Source organism: Rattus norvegicus, chromosome Y, assembly GCF_036323735.1.
Source record: "Rattus norvegicus strain BN/NHsdMcwi chromosome Y, GRCr8, whole genome shotgun sequence".
NCBI lineage: Eukaryota > Metazoa > Chordata > Mammalia > Rodentia > Muridae > Rattus > Rattus norvegicus.
The window spans coordinates 31,722,154-31,743,576 of record NC_086040.1 but is presented as its reverse complement, the minus strand read 5'-3'; the positions used below and the strand labels follow the sequence as shown (position 1 = coordinate 31,743,576).

Below are 21,423 nucleotides of genomic sequence, written 5' to 3'. Positions count from 1 at the left end.
GAATTAATAAAATGATAGAGAATATAGGAAACATGGAGAAAACACAGATTATTTAGATTTACAGTCCCAAATCTAGAATATTTTTTAAAGCATTCGTGATTTACTGTGGGGAGCTGGCGTAGTGGCAATCCCAAGATGGAGTCCGGGACTGCTGCCACGTCTCACGAATAGCACCTGAAATTAAGCCCATGCCCCATTGTGAGAACTGCGCAGGCGCACCATAACATTATATGACGTGGACCTATGAACAGAGGTTACACAGACTGGTGAGGTGGTTGAGGGAGGATATAAGGGAGTGGCCTCGGGGGCTGGATGGAGGCATTGTTCCTGTTTGCAGACAAAAGGGTTCCTGAATAAACTGCTTTGAGAAGAACGTGTGGTGTTGCTCCTTTCCTGCTGGTCGGGGTTGGAAGTGAGAGTATATACTAGATATATTGGGTATAGCAATATTAAATCAGCTCACTTTGCATAATTAAAACAGCTCTATACTAAATAATTACATAGAATCAGGTATTTAATTTCTCCCACCTCAAATATCATAGATTCACATGTATTCAGTTGAAAAGAAATGAATATACATTTAAATAGCATTTAAAGATTTTAGGACTATTTCATAAAGTAGACAAAAGGATTTAATACATTAAAATTCTATTTTGAATCTGGTATTATCTAACAATGATAGAGAAAATAAGGAGAGAGAGTGAGACAGGGGGCAATCTGGCAAAAGGGAAGGTAATGAGATAGGGAGAAAGAGGTACGGACCACTGACACAAAGAGAAGAAGAGGGAGTATTTTACACACTAATTTAAACCTATACACACATATTCTCAATAAAATACTTGTGAACAGATTCAAGTCAACATTAAAAATAATCTTCTACCAGATAAGCTTTCTTCAAATCCCAGACATACAAGAGAGAAAAATTTAAAGCAGGTCCACTACAAGCAGCAAGAAGAAAAGAATATACACTGGTTTCACAACTATGTATTACAGTATTTGGAATTTTAGCTGGAGGAATATGACAACCGAAGAAGATCCAGGGAATACAAATGAAAAATTAAGAAATCAAAATGTTCTCGTTTGCAGATGTCATGACACCATTTTAAAAACTCTAAAAATGTATCAGTCTCTTAAGACTGAAAAATACGGTCATAAAAGCAGAATATCATACGAACACACAAAATTCCTTAGCCTTCCTTTATGTCAATCCAAACCATACTTTGAGGAAATATGGGTCAAATTCCCCTCACAATAATCTGAATATATAAAATAAAATATTGTGGATGAAAATATTAAAAATGCAAAGACCACTATGAATTAGCTAGACGTGATCCTGAATAGAGACAATTGTTCTTTAAAAGTTTAAGTTTCTTAAAGCTGAAAATATATTCACAATTCAAAGTGAAAACTCAAAACACGTTATCGTTTCTGTTTTCCAATTTCAAACCATGGGAGAGAAACAAGGGAAGTATTCCACTTGAAACACTCTTAAAATATATAACAAAATACCCTGAATTCGCATAGATATAAAGCATACTATGAGAAGACATACGAAGTAACCATGATCCATCCAGAAAACATATAAGAACATTCCAGCTGATGTTCTGAAGGACCTTAAAGACTTGAATAAATCAAACTTTTATAGTTTTAAGAATAAGTAGATAGTATAATAATGTCAATTTTTGATTAATTAATACAGGAAGGCTAAGGAATTTTGTGTGTTCATATGATATTCTGATTTTATGACCGTATTTTTTCAGTCTTAAGAGACTAATACATTTTTAGAGTTTTTAAAATGGTGTCATGACATCTGCAAACGAGAACATTTTGATTTCTTAATTTTTCATTTGTATTCCCTGGATCATCTTCGGTTGTCATATTCCTCTAGCTAAAATTCCAAATACTGTAATACATAGTTGTGAAACCAGTGTATATTCTTGTCTTCTTGCTGCTTGTAGTGGACCTGCTTTAAATTTTTCTCTCTTGTATGTCTGGGATTTGAAGAAAGCTTCTCTGGTAGAAGATTATTATTAGAAATAAAATCTCCTCTTCTGGAGATTGCAGATTAGCCTCAGGAAATGGTTTTTGGCTGGCAGCACCATTGACAAAACAGTGTTTTGGTGGAGGATTTTCCATCAAAAACCTTAGCTTTACCACAGAGGCTAGGTCCAAAATACAAATGATAGTCAGTCAACAGTTTGCCATATCTTGTTATCCAAAGAAAAGGAACAGATGATTTAGTCATGATTCGGTGATGACTCTAATTCATTTCAGAATCATAGATATTGCCAGCATATATAAAACCAAAAGACCCATTGTCAAACAGCAGTATTCTCCGCATTGCCCACAGTCACCATAGTAATACCAGTGGTGAGCTCTATAGTATGGTTTGTTTCTGTTTCCTGTTTTTGCAGCTTATAAACCTTGTTTCTTTGACCCACAGAGAAGTTTCAAATAAAATAATGAAAAAAAATTTGAATTGAAAGCTATTGGTCGCTTGTAGTTGTAGTTAAAAATGAGGACCTCAAGCAATCTTCACTTGGTCCTCTTCTTTTAGGATTGGGGTTGATTCGCTTTTGCTTTTGCTTTTAGTTTCATTTTGGTGATTTTTTTTTTGTTTTATTATGTTTTCTTTTTCTTTTTGTTCTTTTCTACATGCAGAGATCAAGAAGTGGTCAGAAGAATTTCAAGTACAAATTCAGATGGCTGGAAAGAGCCCAGTCTCTCTAACAGGTCCACATTGTTTGCTGTACTAGGGATTTTTCTCTTGCCTTTCATACTGCCCATTTCCACTTTTTGGATCCTTTTATCCTGGCATAATTAATACTACATGTATATTACAATTATTTGAATTTCAACTATGAAATTCTAACTCCTCTATCTCCCACACAAAACCAGAGACATGGATTGAGTCTTGTTTGGTCACGTTTTGATTCTTAGATCGGGAATCTTCCTGCAAACACTGAAGGTCCTGTTCCCAAATTGATTCTCTATAGTTCAATAAAGATGCTCTTGGCCAACCAGTTGTGAGGATATCTAGTATTCCTGCAAACAGGCTAGTAGACACAAGGGTGGAGAAAGGATTTAAGGGTGGAGTAAGAGCTACCAGTCATGTGAGATCTAATATGGAGTGGCCATTGGTGTAGCAGGCAGGATGTTAGAAACACAGTAAGATAAGCTCATATTTGGGGTGCTGCGCTATGACTAGTGACAACTGAGCAATTGAGATAGGGCAGATTTAGAGGTGTTGAGAAGGGAGTAAAAAGGACAGTTTGCTATTTGGTAGAGGCTTAAAAATCCTGAAAATAGAGCTAAAGCACATCAAATGTACTTAAGCGTATGTGGCTTTCAAGTGCATTATAAGGGAACCTGATCAGCTCTGGGAGCTTGGACTTCCTTGAGCTTAAAGTGAGGCAGTAGGAACAATTTCTGCAGAGTCTTATGAGAGCAATCCATGACCATAACGACCGTGTCCAAAGTCACCTTGATCATGAGAGTTAAAGCTGACCCACATGTATCTTTTGATATAACCATTTCTTCTTTGTGATCTTTTAGTGTTCCATTTGCTCAAAATTATTAGTGAAGAGGGTAAAATGATACTAAAGGCTACTCTTGGTTGTCAACTATTCATCTGAGATTAATTAAACCCCAGAGATAGAGGGAATATGTGAATAATTTCTGCATAATATAAGGTCAATGTAAAATGTATTTCTTATATGGATCTTTGGGGTGGGATGTTGCTTCTTTAACCTAGAACTTCATCAATATCTCGTCTTTATATTTATTTTTTCAGGCATCTGCAGATACTACCTTTTGAGGAATGAATCCTTCTCAGGAGACAATAGACGGAACCTGCACTTCAATGATAATTAAATGGCACTTCAAGATATCAAATCAAAATATCAAAGTGAGAATGGAATAAATTTATTAGTACAGTGTTTTGCAAACAACTTCTTTCACAAACAGCCTTGGAAGGAGAATTCAGAAATTTTGCATTTCATATTTGACTTTGCTGGTACTCTGACAAAATCAACTCACAACTGTTTGGGGCTTTATGGGCAATTAAATACTACAAACAGAGCTGAATGAATCAGTGCTCTGCGGTATGTGTTAATATGGCTACAGTGAAGAACAACTATGCTAAAGCTATTCATCTGTTTTTCAAACAGCATCCTCATGCAACTGTGGACTTCTGTGGGTCGTTGGATGGATAGGTTGAGAACACTGGCTGAGAGCTGCAAATGCAGAAGTGGGATGGTACATGATTGGATCATGAAAGGCCTGTGTGTAGATCATAAACAACTTCACAATATTCAATACTTTAATAATTACTAGGAAGTAGACTTCTGTAAAATGACTTCAGCAGACCAGCATGGTAGAAAAACAGTAACTGATTCCCTGGAGATTTAAATCCACTGGATTGTGAAACATGGACTTAGAGGTAGAGACATGTCAGCACATGAAGACTGGATAATGAAACCACTGTTGTCTCTTAAGTTTCCCTAACCCATGGTTTGAGGCCAACAGCAACAGATTTTTTGCACTGAGGAATAGAATAAAAGCCAATTTGTTGAAAATCCCAATCATAAGAAAATACTGAAATCATCTGTGACAAACATCAACTCTCAGCATGGTTTCAGGATGTCTGAATGTCTGCTGTCAGCATGGGCTTTTACTGACATCCCTTTTATAACTGCAGAGCTCCAATCTGCTTCAGCCACATCATCATCTCTTAATTCTGTTGCAGGTAGATTAGATCACTGTGTCTGCCTATGCAGTCTTTCTCTACATATAAAGACCCAAGGAACAAATCTCACTCCAGGCAGCTGTTGAAAGTAATTTTGAATCGCATTGGTGTTGTTAGTAGATGTAATGTCTTCAAATCCCAGAAGACCATGTTTGCAAAGGAGTTGATTGAGGAAGTCTTGGGTATTTCTTTCATAGGGGCAGGTGGGATCAATGAACAGGACCGCTTTCTCAGACTAGATCTTGCAGTTCACATACACGTGAGCCATGCTGACAGGGTGCAGCTTCCCAGAATAGAATGTTCAGTTGAAGATACTGGTCTGTTTGAGAGTGGCAAACCCAATGTATTCTAAACCATGCATTCTAGTTGAATCCCTATAGAAAACATGGAAGAAAGAAGCATTTACTTTTTCATTTTTGCACTAACAATGCTACCAAACACTCACAGACATTAGAACCTGCATACTGAAGATGTATCCATATACAAATGACCAGATGTGACATCTAGCCTTTTGAACTAATAAAATAATGGAATCTAGGACTTTAAAAATAGTCTGCCAGTGTTAAAGTATGTGGTCCATAGTGTGTGATAATTGTGACTAGTTCGATAGCTCTGTACAGAGAGATTCATCCTTTACTATCTCTTAGGGAACACGAACTACTACACCAGGTATCTAGAGAAGACCTTTTACTGCAGTTTGAGTCTAGCAAGAGTTTCAGCTCAGTTACAAATTTCCAATGGCCACATACCCTTAGTCTGATATTCATACGCTGCTTTGATACAGTCCTACTTATATTCTATAGTTCTTGTCAACCGAATTAAAAGAGCATTGTATCCTATTAAAGAAATGCACAGTAATTTATTTGCATGAGTGCAGCAGAGAGAAGGATTATAGGATAAACAAGAATTGGAAAGCAAGATGTCCTTCCTTCTGAGGACCAAGATCAGGAAACCTGAACTACATAAAATCTGAAACAAGTTGTCTGAAGCTTGTTCTTTCCTTCAATCATGGGGCTCCTAGTGAAGGAGCTCAGTTCTCAAGAGTTGGCAAAAATTACCTTTATTGCTGAGCCAGGACAATTGCTGAATACTTCATTCATGGACCTGAAGAAACTCTGTATCCATCCTGCTATAATATGTATATATCTATGTATCATTCATAGAATGGACACTTTACTGTTGGTTTGAAAGCAACAGTTTGTCCCTGGAGAGACACAGATTTCTTCTTTCACAAATTATTTCTGATGGTGGGTCTCATAAGTTCATTCCGGTATTTGCTTTACAGTAATCATTCAGTGATCTGGAAGAAACACTTATTTAATGTTGTGAGATCTACTAGAACAATATCAACCATCATTTTCCCTTCCCAGTTTAATTCTGAATCATTCTCCACTAAAGGTCTGTGGTCTCTGATGAAGGCAGCATCTCCACAGACTAGTCTGAATATTGCTCTTAGCACTGCATTTATGATACATCAATGTGATTTCCTTACCACTCTCATTCCCTAGAGAGTTTTTCAATTCATTTCATCTGATGGGTCTAATGTACATCATCACCAAGGATGAGTTTTGAGAGTTTTGCTAAAAAATTTAAAAAAAGAAAGAAATAATAGGAAAGAAAAGAAATAAAGGAAAACTGCAAGCTTATCTCACCAATTGACTCAGAAATCTAAAGTTTTATTCAGTGGAAATAATTGTGGAAAGTCTGAGATGATGATGTTTCAACTAGAAGCACTTCTCTCTCCAGGATATTAGTGTAAGAGTGAAACTGCACTATTGGTATCCAAAGAATGGAGGAGTTTACTCTGAGCAGACAACACAATACTTGTCTTTCATTTCTTACTTAGGACATTTTTATAATTGACAAAAAGAATAAATGCAATGAGCTCTCAGGAAAACATCTGTGACCTTCCAAAAACTTTGGAATAAAGAAATGAATGATATAAAATCTCTCACTTCCAGGAGCCATAAGAACTGCGAAGTCCAGATGTTTGTGAGAGGCTCACAGCTTTTGATTCCCATATGTGGAAGGCTCAGAACAAGTCTATCTCTTCAGTGATCCTACTGAACTCCTAACAAGGACTCACTGAGCTTTCCCAAGGACCGTGTATTTCTTCCTTTTTTTATACCAAGACAGAAGATCAGCTTCCTCCTTCCCATCTCTGGTCTCTTCATCCTCTTTCTTCTCACTCCACAATGGATACTCTGAATTAGAGTTTAATTAGTAAATACTAGAGGTACTGAAGGGATATCTGGATGGAGTTGCAGTAACAACAACACTTGTGACATCACTGAAGAAGCTAGTCCTCTCCAGGTTACAATAGATGTTTCAGGGAGGGCCTCATGATTATGTCATTGAGATGTTACCTGTTAAAAAGCTTTCCTTACATTGACCAGATTCAAAGGTGCCCATTCCACATATGTCTCCTGTGACACAGGGGAAACCTTTATGTACTCCCTCTCTCTAAAGGTAGAGACTTCTCTTTGCTTTATTAGCTGTTACTTGAGATGGAGAAAGTATGTCAGGGGCTTGCCATGGGTAGAAGATTTAGGAACATGTAGTGTAGGAGATAATTCTAGATAATATTTTTATTCCCAGGTTCATTCCTGAGACATAGAGTTCAATTTTCTTCGTTATCTATGTATCACAAAGGCCAGTATTTTCCGTGCAGACCTTTAATTAAATGAATATTGTATTTCACTTTCTTATTGTACATTCCTTGACAGGGGAATTCATAATTATTCCTGAAGGTGTACTCAAAAATTCTGTTTTCCAATTCCATTTTCTGCAATGATTTTGACAACAAAGTGTGCCCATCTTTAGAGTGAGCATAACGGTATGAATACTGTGTACTCACTTCTAATATTAAACTCCTAAATGCTTCTTTTATGTAATAATTACAAGGCATCAGCAAAGCAAAGGGCAAGATGGGGTACAGAATTCGGTTCTATAGTCCCATTTGATATCAATTCTGCACTACCTATCTTCCTGTGTCCCTATGGCCAGACTTAAGGGTTTTGGATGTTTTATCATTATTCTTTCTTAAGTAGAAACCTTAGATACCGGAGGATAGGCAGGGAGAAAAACGGCATGGTTATCAGTCAAACCTCAAATTCAATATGTTCATAATACAGGAGGGAGTCTATTTGACATTGTCATTTCTGAATTCTACATTCTTGACCTAGTTGGGCAGATTCTATGTTAACATTCCAACTAACCACCTGGCTGTAGGAGCCACAAAAAGTATATATATACATCTGCCACCAAAATGATATAAAATTGATGAAGCTAAGAAGTGCATTCTGCCAGGAACCAGATATAGACATTTCCTGAGAGACACAGCTAGAATATGTGAAATACAGAGGTAAATGATAGTGACAAACCCATGAACTGAATGAAAATGGACTTCTTGTGGTAAATGTTGGGAAATGATTACAAGATCTGAATGGGGCTTTAATCCCCACAAGGACAATGCCAATGAATGAAACCTTTCTGGTACTAAATCAATATTCAAAGACTGCACATGGACAGACCAATGGCTTCAACTGCATATGAAGCGGAAGATGGCCTTCGTGAGCACCAATGAAAGAAGAGGCCCTTGATCCTCCCTAGGTTTGATTCCCAGTTCAACGGAATGTAAAGAGACAGTAAGATGGGTTATAGAAAAAGGGGAAGGGGACAGGTTAGGGCTCTTATGGACAGGAAACTGGGTAAGGAAATTACATTTGAAATGTAATTAAAGAAGTATCCAATTAAAAAAGCATTAAAAATTCCTAAAAAAATGATAGAAGTAAAAGAAAAGAAAACTATCAATGAATCATACATATTGATGCAGAAATCTAAAGGGTATGTATCAGGGAATGGTAATCAGAGTAATACAGGTGGAAAAACTGAGATGACGATGTATTAACTAGATGCACATCTCTGTCCCAAATATCAGTGTCAGAAACAAAGTGCAGTATAGGAATCCAAATCAAGGCGGAGTTTACATTGAGCTGAGGATACAATACTTGTCATCCCTCCTTCCTTAGGACCTTTTTATCCTGGGCAAAAAGAATGAAAGCCATGAGCTATCAGAAAAACAACTGTACACTTCCTAATACCTGACTTTTGGAATAAAGAAATTAATGATAAAAAATCTCTGACTTCCAGGAACCATAACAAGCAAGGAAATCCAGATGTTACTGAGAGGGTCCCACCTTCTGAATCCCATATGTGGAAGGCTCAGATCAAGCCTATGTGTTCAGTGAACCCTCACAACCCCTACACAGCACTCACTGTGCTTTTCCATGTACCATATATTTTTCGTTTTTTAAACTAAAACCCTAGGCCAACTTCCTTCTCCCCATTTCTGATATCTACATTCTATTTGTTCTCCCTCCCAAATATCTGTTTACACTGAAATAAAGGCCTATTAATAAAATCTAGAGGTACTGAATGAATGTCTGAGAGGAAGTTGCAGTCAGGAAAACACTAGTGACATCACAGGAGAAGCTAGGGCTCTCCAGTATACAAGAGATTATTCAGGGATGGCCTAATGATCATGTCACTGAGAACTGGCATGGCCTACCTCCTAAAGAGCTTTCTTTATATCGACCAGATTCTAGGGTGATGTTCCAGGTGTGTCCTTTGACACAGTGGAAAACTTTATGTAGAACATCTCTCTAAAGCTAGAGAGTTCTCTTTGCTTTATTAGTGGTTACATGCTCTGAATGAAGAAAGCTATAAAGGGTATGGCATGTGTAGAAAATATCTAGGAACATGGGACGTAGGAGATTCTTCTGTATTATAATTTTATTCCCATTTCCATTCCTGTGACAAACAGTTCAATTTCCTAAGTTCTATCTGTTTCCCAAAGGCCTTTGTTTCCCTACAGATATTTAATTGAGTGGATTTTGAATTTCATTTTCTAATTGTTCATTCCTTGATAGCGGACTTTATAGATATTCCTGAATGTGTCCTCAAAAATTCCGTTTTGCAATTCTAGTTTTTTGCAATGATTTTTGCAAAAAAGCTGGCCAAGCTAAAAAGTGAATGTAATAGTGTAAATATTGTGTACCTACTTCAAATGATAAACTCCCAAATTTTTATTTTATGCAAAAATTACCTGATATCAGTAAATCAAAGGGCAGCATGGACTATACAATGCGGTTATGTAGTCCCATTAGATATCATTTCAGTAATATCTACCTTCCTGTGTTCCAAGGGTGAGACTTCAAGCTTTTGGATGTTTTACCATGATTCTTTCTTCAAGCCATACTAAAGATACAGGATGATGGGAAGGGAGAGGAATGGCTTGAGGTCCAGTAAAAGCTAAACTTCAATAGGTACATAAGACCAGGATTGATATTGTCATTTGTGGATTCTCCATTCTTGACCTAGGACCTCAGAATCCATGTTGAAATTTCAACTAAATTCATAGATGTATAAGCCACCAAATATATATATATATATATATATTATATATATATATATTATATATATATATATATTATAGATAAATCGATATAGAGATAGAGAAGAGATAGAGCTAGAGACAGAGACAGAGACAGAGACAGAGATAGATAGATAGATAGATAGATAGATAGATAGATAGATAGATAGATCAGACACCAAAACTAGATACGATTAAGGTTAATAAAGCTAAGAAGTGCATGCTGCCAGTAACAGGTTATATATCTTCCCTGAGAGTCACAGCTAGAGCATGTCAATTACAGAAGTGAATGCTAGTGGCAAACCAGAGAAGTGTAACGGACCTCTTGTTGTTAAATTTTTAGAAAGGATTACAAGAGCTGAAGACATTATCAACCCCATCAGAAGAATAATGCGAATGAACAAGAACCTTCTGGTACTATAAAGATACTCAAAGACTGTACATGGACAGACCTATTGCTCCAACTGCATGTGTGGCAGAGGATGGCATTGTTGGACACCAAAGGAAGGAGAGGCCCTTGGTTCTCCATAGGTTTGACTCCCAGTTCAAGGAAATTTCAACGGGTAGTAAGGGTGGTTTAAGTGTAAAGGAAAGGAAACATTTAGGTCTCTTACGGAGAGGAAACTGGGAATGGAAATAACATTTAAATATAGATATAGAAATATCCAAAAAGTATTAAAATTAACTTAAAATTTAAAAAAAATGAAAGAAATAAAAGTAAATAAAACTGCAAGGTAATCAGACATATTGATTCATAAATCTAGAGGGACACTGTCAGGGAATGGTAGTCAGCATAACACTAGTGGAAAGACTGAGATGATGAACTCTCAACTAGAAGTATTTCTCTCTCCCAGATATCTGTGTCAGACACAAACTGCGATGTAGGAATCAAAAACATGGAGGAGTTTACTATGAGCTGAGGATACAATACTTGTCTTTCCCTCTTTCCTTGGGACTTTTTCCTTCTGGGAGAAAAAATAAAACCCATGCACTCTCAGAAAGAAAAAAAAAAACAAAAACAAAAACAAAACAAACAAACAAACAAACAAAAAAAAAACTGTACCCGTCCCAACACCTGGCTTTTGTAATAATGAAATTAATGATAATAAAATCTCTGACTTCCAGGAACCATAACAAACAAGGAAATCCAGATGCTACTAAAAGGCTACCACTTCCTCAATCCCATATGTGAAAGGCTCAAATCAAGGTTGTGTGTTCAGTGAACCCTCACAAACCCTGCTCAGCACTCACTGCGCTTTCCCATGTATTTCCCAAATATTTCCACATATTTCTTCATTTTTTTTAAACTGAAACAGAAGGCCAACATTCTTCTACTCATTTTGTTATGTACATCGTCTTTGTTCTCTTTCACAAATGGCTGTTTGCCCTGAAATAGAGGCCATTTAGTAATCCCTACAGGTACTGCGGGAATATATGTTATGCATTTTTTTTTGTGACATCACAAAAGCTAGGGCTCTCCAGGGTACAAGATATTTTTCAGGGAGGGCCAAATGATGATGTCACTTAGAACTGCCATGACCTACCTGCTAAACAGCTTTCTTTACATTCACCAGGTTCGAGTTTGCCTTTTCCAGGAATGTCTACTGTGACACAGTGGTAACATTTATGTACTACACCTCTCTACAGCTGGAAACTTCTCTTGCTTCATCAGTGGTTACAGGATCTACATGGAGAAAGTCAGTTACGGGCTTGTATTGAGTAGAAAAGATCTAGAAACATGGGATGTAGGAGATTCTTCTGGATAATAATTCTATTCCCAGGTCCATTCCTGTGACAAACAGTTCAATTTCCTAGGTTTTCCCTGTTTCCCACAGGCTATTTTTTCTCTACAGATGTTTAATTGAGTGAATTTTTTATTTCATTTTCTAATTGTTCATTCCTTGAAAGGGGACTTTATAGATTTTCCTGAATGTGTACTCAAATATACTGTTTTCAAATTCCAGTTTTTTGGCAATGATTTTGGAAACAAACATGACCAAACTATGAAGTGAATTTAACAGTGTAAATATTGTGTACCTACATAAAATGATAAACTCCCAAATTTTTATTTTATGCAAAAAAATAACTGCCTGAGTAAATCAAAGGACAGCGTGGACTATGTAGTCCCATTAGATATCATTTCTGTAAAATCTACCTTCCCTTGTTCCAAGGGTGAGATTTCAGGATTTTGGATGTTTTAAGATGATTCTTTCTTCAGGCCAAAGATAAGATACAGGAGGATTGCCAGGGAGGGAAGAATTTGAATTCCAATGAAACCTCAACTTTATTAGTATCATAAGAACAGGAGCGAGTCTATTTGGCATTGCCATTTTTGGATTCTACATTCTTGATATACCTGCTCAGAGTCCATGTTAAATTCCTTCTAATCTCATAGCTGTAGGAAAAGTGGAATAAATGACAATAAACATAAGTGGTTGGGGGTGAAATTGGGTATCCCCAGAAAAGTCACAGGTGCCAGGTATGCAAGAGGTTCTGATAAACCTAATGGGATGATGGTAGTTGAAATACCAAGCAGCAAAGAGATAGAACCACTAGAGTCTGCCTCCTGTAGCTAGACATAATCAGCCACCAAAACTAGATAAGATTGATGATCTTAAGAAGCACATTCTGTCAGGAACCAGATATAGATCTTTCCTAAGGGACACACCAAGAGCATGTCAAATACAGAAGTGAATGTGTTGTTGCAAAAATATAAAAATAAAAAAAAATGTCTTATATTCCGCTATCTCTGGCACTGTAGTTTCCCAAGTCTCTGCTAAATATCTTGGTTGAATACATCCCCACTCCTCAGTTGCCCAGTGTCTCATAGTCCCACACATGATCTTACACTCAAAACCTCACATGAAAGAACACACAACACAATAAACTTTGATCCAATTGATAAGATTTAATACCCTACTTAAGCATACAAAACCTGGTACCATCCATACCTTAGGAACATTAATTCCAACCAGTAAATACCCAGAGCAGAATCCTAACCTCACCTGCCATGGCTTCTCACCTCTCCTCCTGTCTCTCCTTTTTCCTCTAGTCTCTTCTATTTCCTTCAAACTTCTTTCCTGCCCATCCTTCCTTTTCCTCCAATGATAGGCCTCCTTCTATCCTGTACCTGCCCCTCACCTGTACTTCACAAATTTAATGGGAAAGTGGTTCTGGGGAATTCACCTGAGTTCTGAGTACAGGACAAGGCAGCTGTCCTTGAAGCAGTGGATCAGGATCAAAATACAGATAACTTCACTGTTAACAACGTTTCTCCCTTTTTGTCCAGTTAAACAGACTTGTCATTTATATATCAATTGAGTAAGATAATTACCGTTCTGCAATTTATAAAGCATTTGATATACTCAACACCCAGTCCAAAACTATACCAGTTAGAAAGTACATTTAGTTTTTCATTCCAGCTTCATCAAGGCTTAAAATCTATATTATGTCTTGGCTAGCTTGTATACTATCTGATAACTATCCAATAAAATATGTATAGTCAGAGTTATACAGCCTGATAAACAATGAGACTATAATCAGTATCCAACCCTGTCAGAAATCTGAGAATGACCAAATATCTATACACATAGGAAGCCTAAGAGGACTTCTAGAACTGAGAGGTTGTAGAGACAAATCTCCACTAGCACAATCCCCTGTTAGCAACAGGTGAGTTTAAGTCTTCAGCCTTCTGACACAAGATCAACTGACAGCCTACTGAAATGTAGACTCGGAAGGGCTCACTATCCTGTATTGGCAGGGTTTATCAGTCAAATCCTCTGGATAATTTGTCCTTTTCTGGATAGTATTAATCTGCAGATGAAACAGGCATTTTTTCCAGTGACTGCCTAGCCACAAAGTATTGCCTCACTTGGAGGTAGAGATGTTCAAATTCATCATTAAATCTGCCAAAGGGGAACAGTTAGGAGAAGATAAGTAATAACAAAAGATAAGTAATAACTTTAAATCTCAAATTTTGTGGATTTCTGACATTTTTGAAAAGCATCTATCTATCTAAGACAATCTGGACTGTTGTCTTTATATATTAATTTTGTTTTGATAGTACTCTTACAAAGTCAGAGCCATGACTTCGCTATTTGAATCTTAACTCACAGGTGTAAGCAACTCAGAAGTCTGTAATGAAAACAATAATAGGACTGTCTCTTGTAATTTTAAATTTTTCTGTCCAATAATTTCTATACCTAAACAAAGAAAAGATTAAGCTTAGTTACCAAAGGCGATTATGACTGTATAACTCAATCTAGCTTATTACTCCTTGCTAAATTTCAACCAATTTTTCAATTCTTCATAAAAAACAACTTTAGAATAAACACTTCCAGCCCCACCCCAAATATTCCAGGGAAATGAGTTGTACATGGGTGTTGAGATATCCTTAGGGGTAGGGGGTAGGAAGAATGAAGCAAATGCAATAGCCGATATGTCCTGACTGGTCCCAGCTGAAAGTCATTGAGACCAGGATTCCAAGTAGTCACAGTCTGCAAAACACAACTCTCAAGACAAAGGTTTAGAATCGAGATATCTTTTTGTTTGATTCTCCTGAATATATTTTTCAGGCGGTCTACCACTATCAAACCTGATCGGTATGACTCTGTGAGGTTTCCAGAATCCTAAGCAAAATTTTTAAAAACACAAGGACAAAATCTTTCTCCCAAAATAATCTGTTACTTAATCTGAAACAAGAGAAGCTTGTATCTTACACTCCCTCCCAGAGTAATAATATAAGCATAAAACTCAAATTCACACCCATCATAAAGATTAAACAATTTTTAAAAAAGGAATTTATGTAAAAATGATTCTGATATAAATCCGTTCTTGGTGATATCAGGAAATAAACCCAAAATTCCCATGGAGCCCATATTAAGAGAATTTGAGCTTGCTATTGTCGTAAATATCAAAAGTAACCGAAAACCATCGCTAGACTTCATCAACGAGCCATATAGGGGGGTAATTCATACCTTCTATCAATTCTAATATCAATAAGGAACACTTTAAACCAGGACTTTTGCCCAAAATATCTCAATCTGTTAAGCTCTCTAACTGGAAGCCACAGATTTTTCTTTACCCTTAATAACTTCTACAATATATGTCTGCATTCACTTTCCCTGGTGTTACAGACATTTCATCACAACTCTCTACTTGGTAGTGCCTAATTTTTTCCCTAAGTTCTGAGCAGTAGATGAAAATCCCCACCTAATTTAGGTAATCTCTCTACTCTCTTCTTTCTAAAAACAAACTTAATCACTTGTTAATAATACCTGAAAAGAAGAAATACCTTGTGTAACTAGGATTTCCACCCAAAATTCCCATGTGGAGACCATGTTAAAAAGAAAATGAGTATCCTGAAAGACATTCTAAACAACTTTATTTAAAAAGCAGCTTTAATATCTTAACTCTCTGAGCTGCCATTACTTATTACACAGAATGGTACCAACATCCTGTCAGCCCAGGATGTTTCCCCATTTCTTTGTTTGATTTTCTGCTCTTAAGTTATCAAGAATTAATAGGGCACCAGAGTCCTCTTACTTAGAAAATAAAAATTTTATTTTTATGATTACTAGTGGATTCTTGCCCATCATCTTGGTTTGCCATCTGTTGTTGTAAAAAGAAAAAAGAAAAAAGAAAACTTGTTTTTTTTACCCTGCTATCACTAGCACCGGAGTGTCCCAATATATCTGGTACATATCTTGGTGAAAACACATCCCTACTCCCTGTCCGTCCAGTTTCCCTTGCCGCCACACACTTTTCTATATTCAAACTCTCACATAGAAGAACACATAACACAATAATTTTGACCCAATTGATAAGATATAATTGCCCACTTAAATATACAAAGCACTTTACCATCCATCCCTTAGGAATATTAATAACAACCTGTAAATACACAGAGCATAATAGTAACCTCACCTGCCATGGCTTCTCACCCTCTCTTCCTATATCTCCTTTTTCCTCTAGTCTCCTCCTCCTCCTTCAAACATCTCTCTCACCCATCCTTCCTTCTCCTTCAATGGCAGGCCTCCTTCTATCCTGTACCTGACCTTCACCTGTACTTTACAAATTCAATGGGAGGTGGTTCTGGAGAAGTCACCTGAGTTCTGAGTACATGAGTAGGCAGCTGTCATTAGGGTAGTGGAATTAGCATCAAAATACAGATAACTTCATGGCAAACCACAACAAGTAGCTTTGATATCCTAGAGATATCTTTAAATCCATGTAAAATTGCAAATGTGATCAGGTTCTAGTTTCTTCTTGTCCTTGATGCTGAGAAAAGTGATACCCAATAGTGTATGAGAACAAATATTACATAGTACACGTAAAGAAAACAAATTACTCCCAAAGCCAGCGTAACTTCATAAGTAAGCAATTTGAATTTAGAGAGAAATGGTTTAATATTGTATTATTTATCTTTAAATATACTCTAATAAGAATCTTTTAAAAAGCACAAATCTAAATATCTTTATAAAAATGTCATATCTACTTTAAATGATCAGAATGCACACCTGTGAATGTCAAACCTTATTAAGTCCTATCAGGAAGCTGAGGGTACAACTGGGACAGAAATCAGTCCTCAGCAGTCCAGCCTCTGTGACAGTCACACCATTAGCTGGTGCCACCATTGTACTTGATGCCAGATCTTAAAAAGTCCCAGCTTTTCCGAACTTCAAATTGTCCCCTAAATTGTTTTTTTTTCTTTTTTTTTCTTTTCTTTTTTTTTTTTTTTTACATCAGAGCCAGTAGTTAAATCATGTTAGCCAGCTTAACGAACAATTTTATTTTTCCAAATTTTTTTATGGGTGATGGCCATTGCTCATTATTCTACATTTCCTTGGGTGATGGTGGAAGCATTGGTCTGCCACAGAGGAAACTCCTAAAAGACCTCCACCACTATTATTGCAAATGCCAATGATTTTGCTCCCTGAGTGGTGGGAAGATACGGGACGATTTTTATGTACTTCTTAGAATTAGAGAGATATGAGGGGAAAAACCGAATGAAACACTTCATGAAGTTCTCAGTACACTTGGTCCTTGGTTCTATGACTCACCAAGGTGCAATGAGTCAGTGCTAAACAGTGGGCCATACTCCAGGATTTCTAAAACACTGTGCCATTCCTCCTTCAAAGGCCTTGGCCATACTCCATGCCAGAACCAAATTTAAACAATGCTTTCACCATGGATAGAATTTGAAATAATATACTGAATAGGGAGAGTGGACAGCTTTAACTTGTCCTTCACTTTAATGGAATTACTTTAAGTTTCTTTATATTTAGCTTGATGTTCATTACTGGCTTGCTGTCCATTGCTTCTACTATGTTTCTCCATAGGACTGGTCTCCCTTATCACTTTCAAGCTTTAAGCATAAAGAGGGATTGCAATTGCTTTTTCAGCATCTAGTGAGATTATCATGTGATTTTTTTTCAGTTTCATTCTATAGTAGATTATATTGATGGATTTTCAGAAATTGAACCATCCCACTAGAAATTAAAAATTACACAGCATAACCTATGAAAGGGAGCACATACTCGCCTGCATACTCTAAAACCACTCCCCCCCAAAAAAGCAAAAACAGCATGTAAACAAAAAAAAAAAAACCATGCACCCTACAGAACAGATTTTATACTAACATACACACTCAAGCATCCCACAAAAAAACAAAAACAAAAACCAAAACAAAAATACATGCAAGCAAGAAAACCCCACACCCCCAACATCAAAATAACATGAAGTAAATATCACTGGTCACTAATACCTTTAACCATTAATGTCCTCTATTAAACAATAAAAGGACAGAGGATAACACAATGGATTTAAAAACAGGATCTGTCATTCTGTTGCATTCAAGAAACACTCCAGCAATTGTGATAGACAAAGCCTCAGACTAAGGTGTTGGAAAAGGTTTTCCAAGAAATTGAAACAAGAAACAAGATGGTGTAGCCATTCTAACATCCAGCAAATCAGTCTTTCAACCAAAAGTAATCAAAAGAGAAGGGGAAGGACACTTCATATTCATCAGAGGAATAATCCACCAAAATGTCATCTCAAATCTGGGTGTCTATATCCCAAAGACAAAAGTAGCAACATTAGTGAGAGAAATATTGCTGAAGCTGAATATCACATCGAACCTCACACATTAATAGTGGGGGACATCAATGTGACATCTCAACAACGGCACGTCATTGAGACAGAAACTAAAAAAGAAAACAATAAAAATAAAGATATAACTGACACGAGTTTAAATTAATCTGACCTCACCGATTTCTACAGATTTTTTTCACATGAACACAAAAGTACACACTTTCTTTTCAGTACTGCACGGAACCTTATCCTAAACTGAACATGTTCTCCCTCACAGAACAAGCAACAGCAGATACAGAAAGACTGTGCTAACCATTGAATCATCTCAGAACACAATGGATTAAAACAATAACAAAAAGTCAATGAACTCATGGAAATTCAATAGCTGGAAACTGAAGCACCACCAGTTCAGAGAAGACTTGAAAAAAAAAGTGTTCTTAGAATTCAGTGAAAATGATGGCATAACGTCTCCAAACTTAAGGCAAATAAGGAAAGCAGTGCTAAGAGGAACGTGCACATGCAGCAGAGAGCACTTTCATAAAGAAACCGGAGTGACCCCATACTAGCAACTTCCCAGCACACCTGAAAGCTCTAGAATAAAAAGAATCAAATACATATTAAAGGAGGGGACAGAGAGAAATGATCAGACTTGGGGTGAGAGTGATCCATCAGAAACAAAGAGAATACAAATATCAACAAAAACAATAACTGATTCCTTGGGAAAATCAACCAGACAGACAAACCCTTAAACAGATAATGTAATAGAAGGTAAGACAGCATCCAAATAACAAAATCAGAAATGAACAGGGAGTCAACCTATTGACACTGATGGAAGGCACAGAATCATTAGGTCTCAAAAACCTGCTGTCTACAAAATTAAAATCTCTGAACTAAATGGATGATTGTGTAGATGAATACCACTGACCACAAGTAATCTGAGGTAAGATGAACTATGTAAATAGCTCTACAACCCCTAGAGAGACACAAACAGTAATTAAAAGTTTCCTCACTGAAAAATCCCCAGGACCAGAATGATTGAGTGCAGACTCCAACCAGATTTTCAAAGAATTCTCAACCTACTCCAAAACACAGAAACAGAAGGAAAATCGCCAAACTGATTCCATGACAGCACAGTTGCCCGGACACCAATATCACAAAACGACTCAAAAAAGAAAGAATTTCAGACGAATTTCCCTTACAAACATCGGTCGAAAAAATACTAGGTAAAATGCACCAAAACAAAATCCAAGGACATATCAATGTGCTATCCAGCGCCATCTACTAGGCTTTTTCCTGAGGATGCAGGAGTGGATCAATCTATGAAAACCCATCAAAGTGATCCACCATATTAACAAACTGAACTGAAAAAAAATATTCTGCCCGCAGCATTTCACATTTATGTGGGAGCTCCCCTTGAATTTAACTTTGTGGTAGTTGCTTATCATGACAAGTATATATATAAATTTGTACATATATATTTTAGTAAAGTAACATATTAAATTGTTATATCCTAACATAATTTATAACAAATATTAATATATTATATTAATATTAACATATTGTATTTATACATAAATTATTATATTCATATGTTAAATATAATTAATATTATTATATTGTTACTATATTAAATTAATACATAGTGATATAATATTGTAACTGATATATTACATTAATATGTCAAAATTAATATAGTAAGTATTAATATATTAATATGAATTATTAATATCCACTATTACAAAATGGTGTGAAGGAGCTGAATGAAGAAACAAGGAAAAAATTGCAAGACTATCTCTTTAGATGCTGAAAAGCCTTTGAAAGAATCCATCGTCCTTCCCTATTTATGGTCTCAGGGAGACCAGGGATGTCAGGCACATACCTAATGCAATAAAATACTAAAATAAATCCAAAATATATTACACAAAATGCAATATAGCATGGCAACTGTTCATATCAAAATAAGGGGGGAAAAGCAAAAGGCAATTCAACTAAATTGGAGAATGAGAACAGACTTCTAATCTCGCAGCATCCTTTCAGTAAATTCCTTAAATTCCCAGCTAGAGCAAAAAGACAATCAAAGGAAGTCGAGGGGATGATATCGGAAATAGAGAACTCAGTGTATCGCCATTCACACATCATATAATAGAGAACACATTTGATCCCAAAGTTTTACCAGAAATGACCTATATATGAAAAACACCTTCAGCCAAGTGGACAGATTAAATGAAAATAATCTGTCATGCAAATGACATAGAGGCTGAGAAGAAATTATGGAAGCAACACCAATCACAATGGGTATATTTTATTTATATAAAATATAAAATATGAAATATAAAACAACTCTAACCTAGCACATCAGAAACATGTCTGTTGTGAACTCCAAGTCTCTGAAGAGAGAAACTGAGGAAGGTAGCAGAAGACAGAAAGACCTCCCTTGCTCACGGATGGGTAGAATTAAGAGAATCAAAGAGGCAATCTTACTTTTGGGTGAAGATACAATGTTGCTATCTTGCAGTCAGGTGTGACATGGTTGCCAAGGTGCATGCAGGACTAAAGGCAATCTTACAGTCTTGTGTGGAGTCAAAGAAGACATCTTGCTGTTTGGGTGTGACATGGTTGCCCAATGGGCACATGTGACATCATTGGCTGAGGAAGCAGGGTCAACCTGAAACATCTCCGGCTTTCTAGCATGCAGATTGTGTCACAATTTCTAAATCACATAAGTCACCGAAAATAACCAGGGTAAAAATCTCTGACAGAGGGATGGCAGGCATTACTGGAGAAGGAAATGGCTTTGATATCTGTAAGAACAAACTGCTCATGCCACGCCTTCCAGTCAGCCCAAGTATCATGGGATGAGGAGATCTAGATTTAGAGACTGAATGTTTAATGTTTTCTTGGGAAATTTTAGCCTGCTCGCGACAGTTCACTGTTATCAGGAAATATTTGAAGTGGAATACTATGCAGGTATGAAAAATAAGGACATTCTGAAGCTGCGGTCAACTAGAATGAACGAGTTGAGAAACCTGAAACTCCTCTGGGTGAGATCATTGAAGACCTCGAGAAAAAGCAACACTGGGCCTTGGTCACTGAAGACAGATATCCATAGAAAATACAGCAGACATGACTGAGGAAGAAACAGCTGTGTCTA

General features: G+C 36.7%; 2 long non-coding RNA genes across 6 annotated transcripts in view; one reads left to right on the top strand and one right to left on the bottom strand.

Moving 5' to 3' along the window:
* LOC134484412 (uncharacterized) overlaps positions 1–21,423 on the bottom strand; it is a 142,369-nt gene that overhangs the window by 19,728 nt on the left and 101,218 nt on the right. The gene's annotated exons all lie outside the window — the stretch shown is intronic.
* LOC134484413 (uncharacterized) overlaps positions 1–21,423 on the top strand; it is a 39,196-nt gene that overhangs the window by 14,899 nt on the left and 2,874 nt on the right. For 3 of the 5 annotated variants that reach the window (XR_010061863.1, XR_010061860.1, XR_010061864.1), the window contains 2 exons: positions 3,794–3,907; positions 10,525–11,448. This is a non-coding gene — a long non-coding RNA (uncharacterized LOC134484413). Of the gene's footprint in view, positions 1–2,258; positions 2,734–3,793; positions 3,908–10,524; positions 11,449–21,423 lie in introns of those variants that run through there. The other 2 variants (XR_010061862.1, XR_010061861.1) reach the window with 2 other exon arrangements.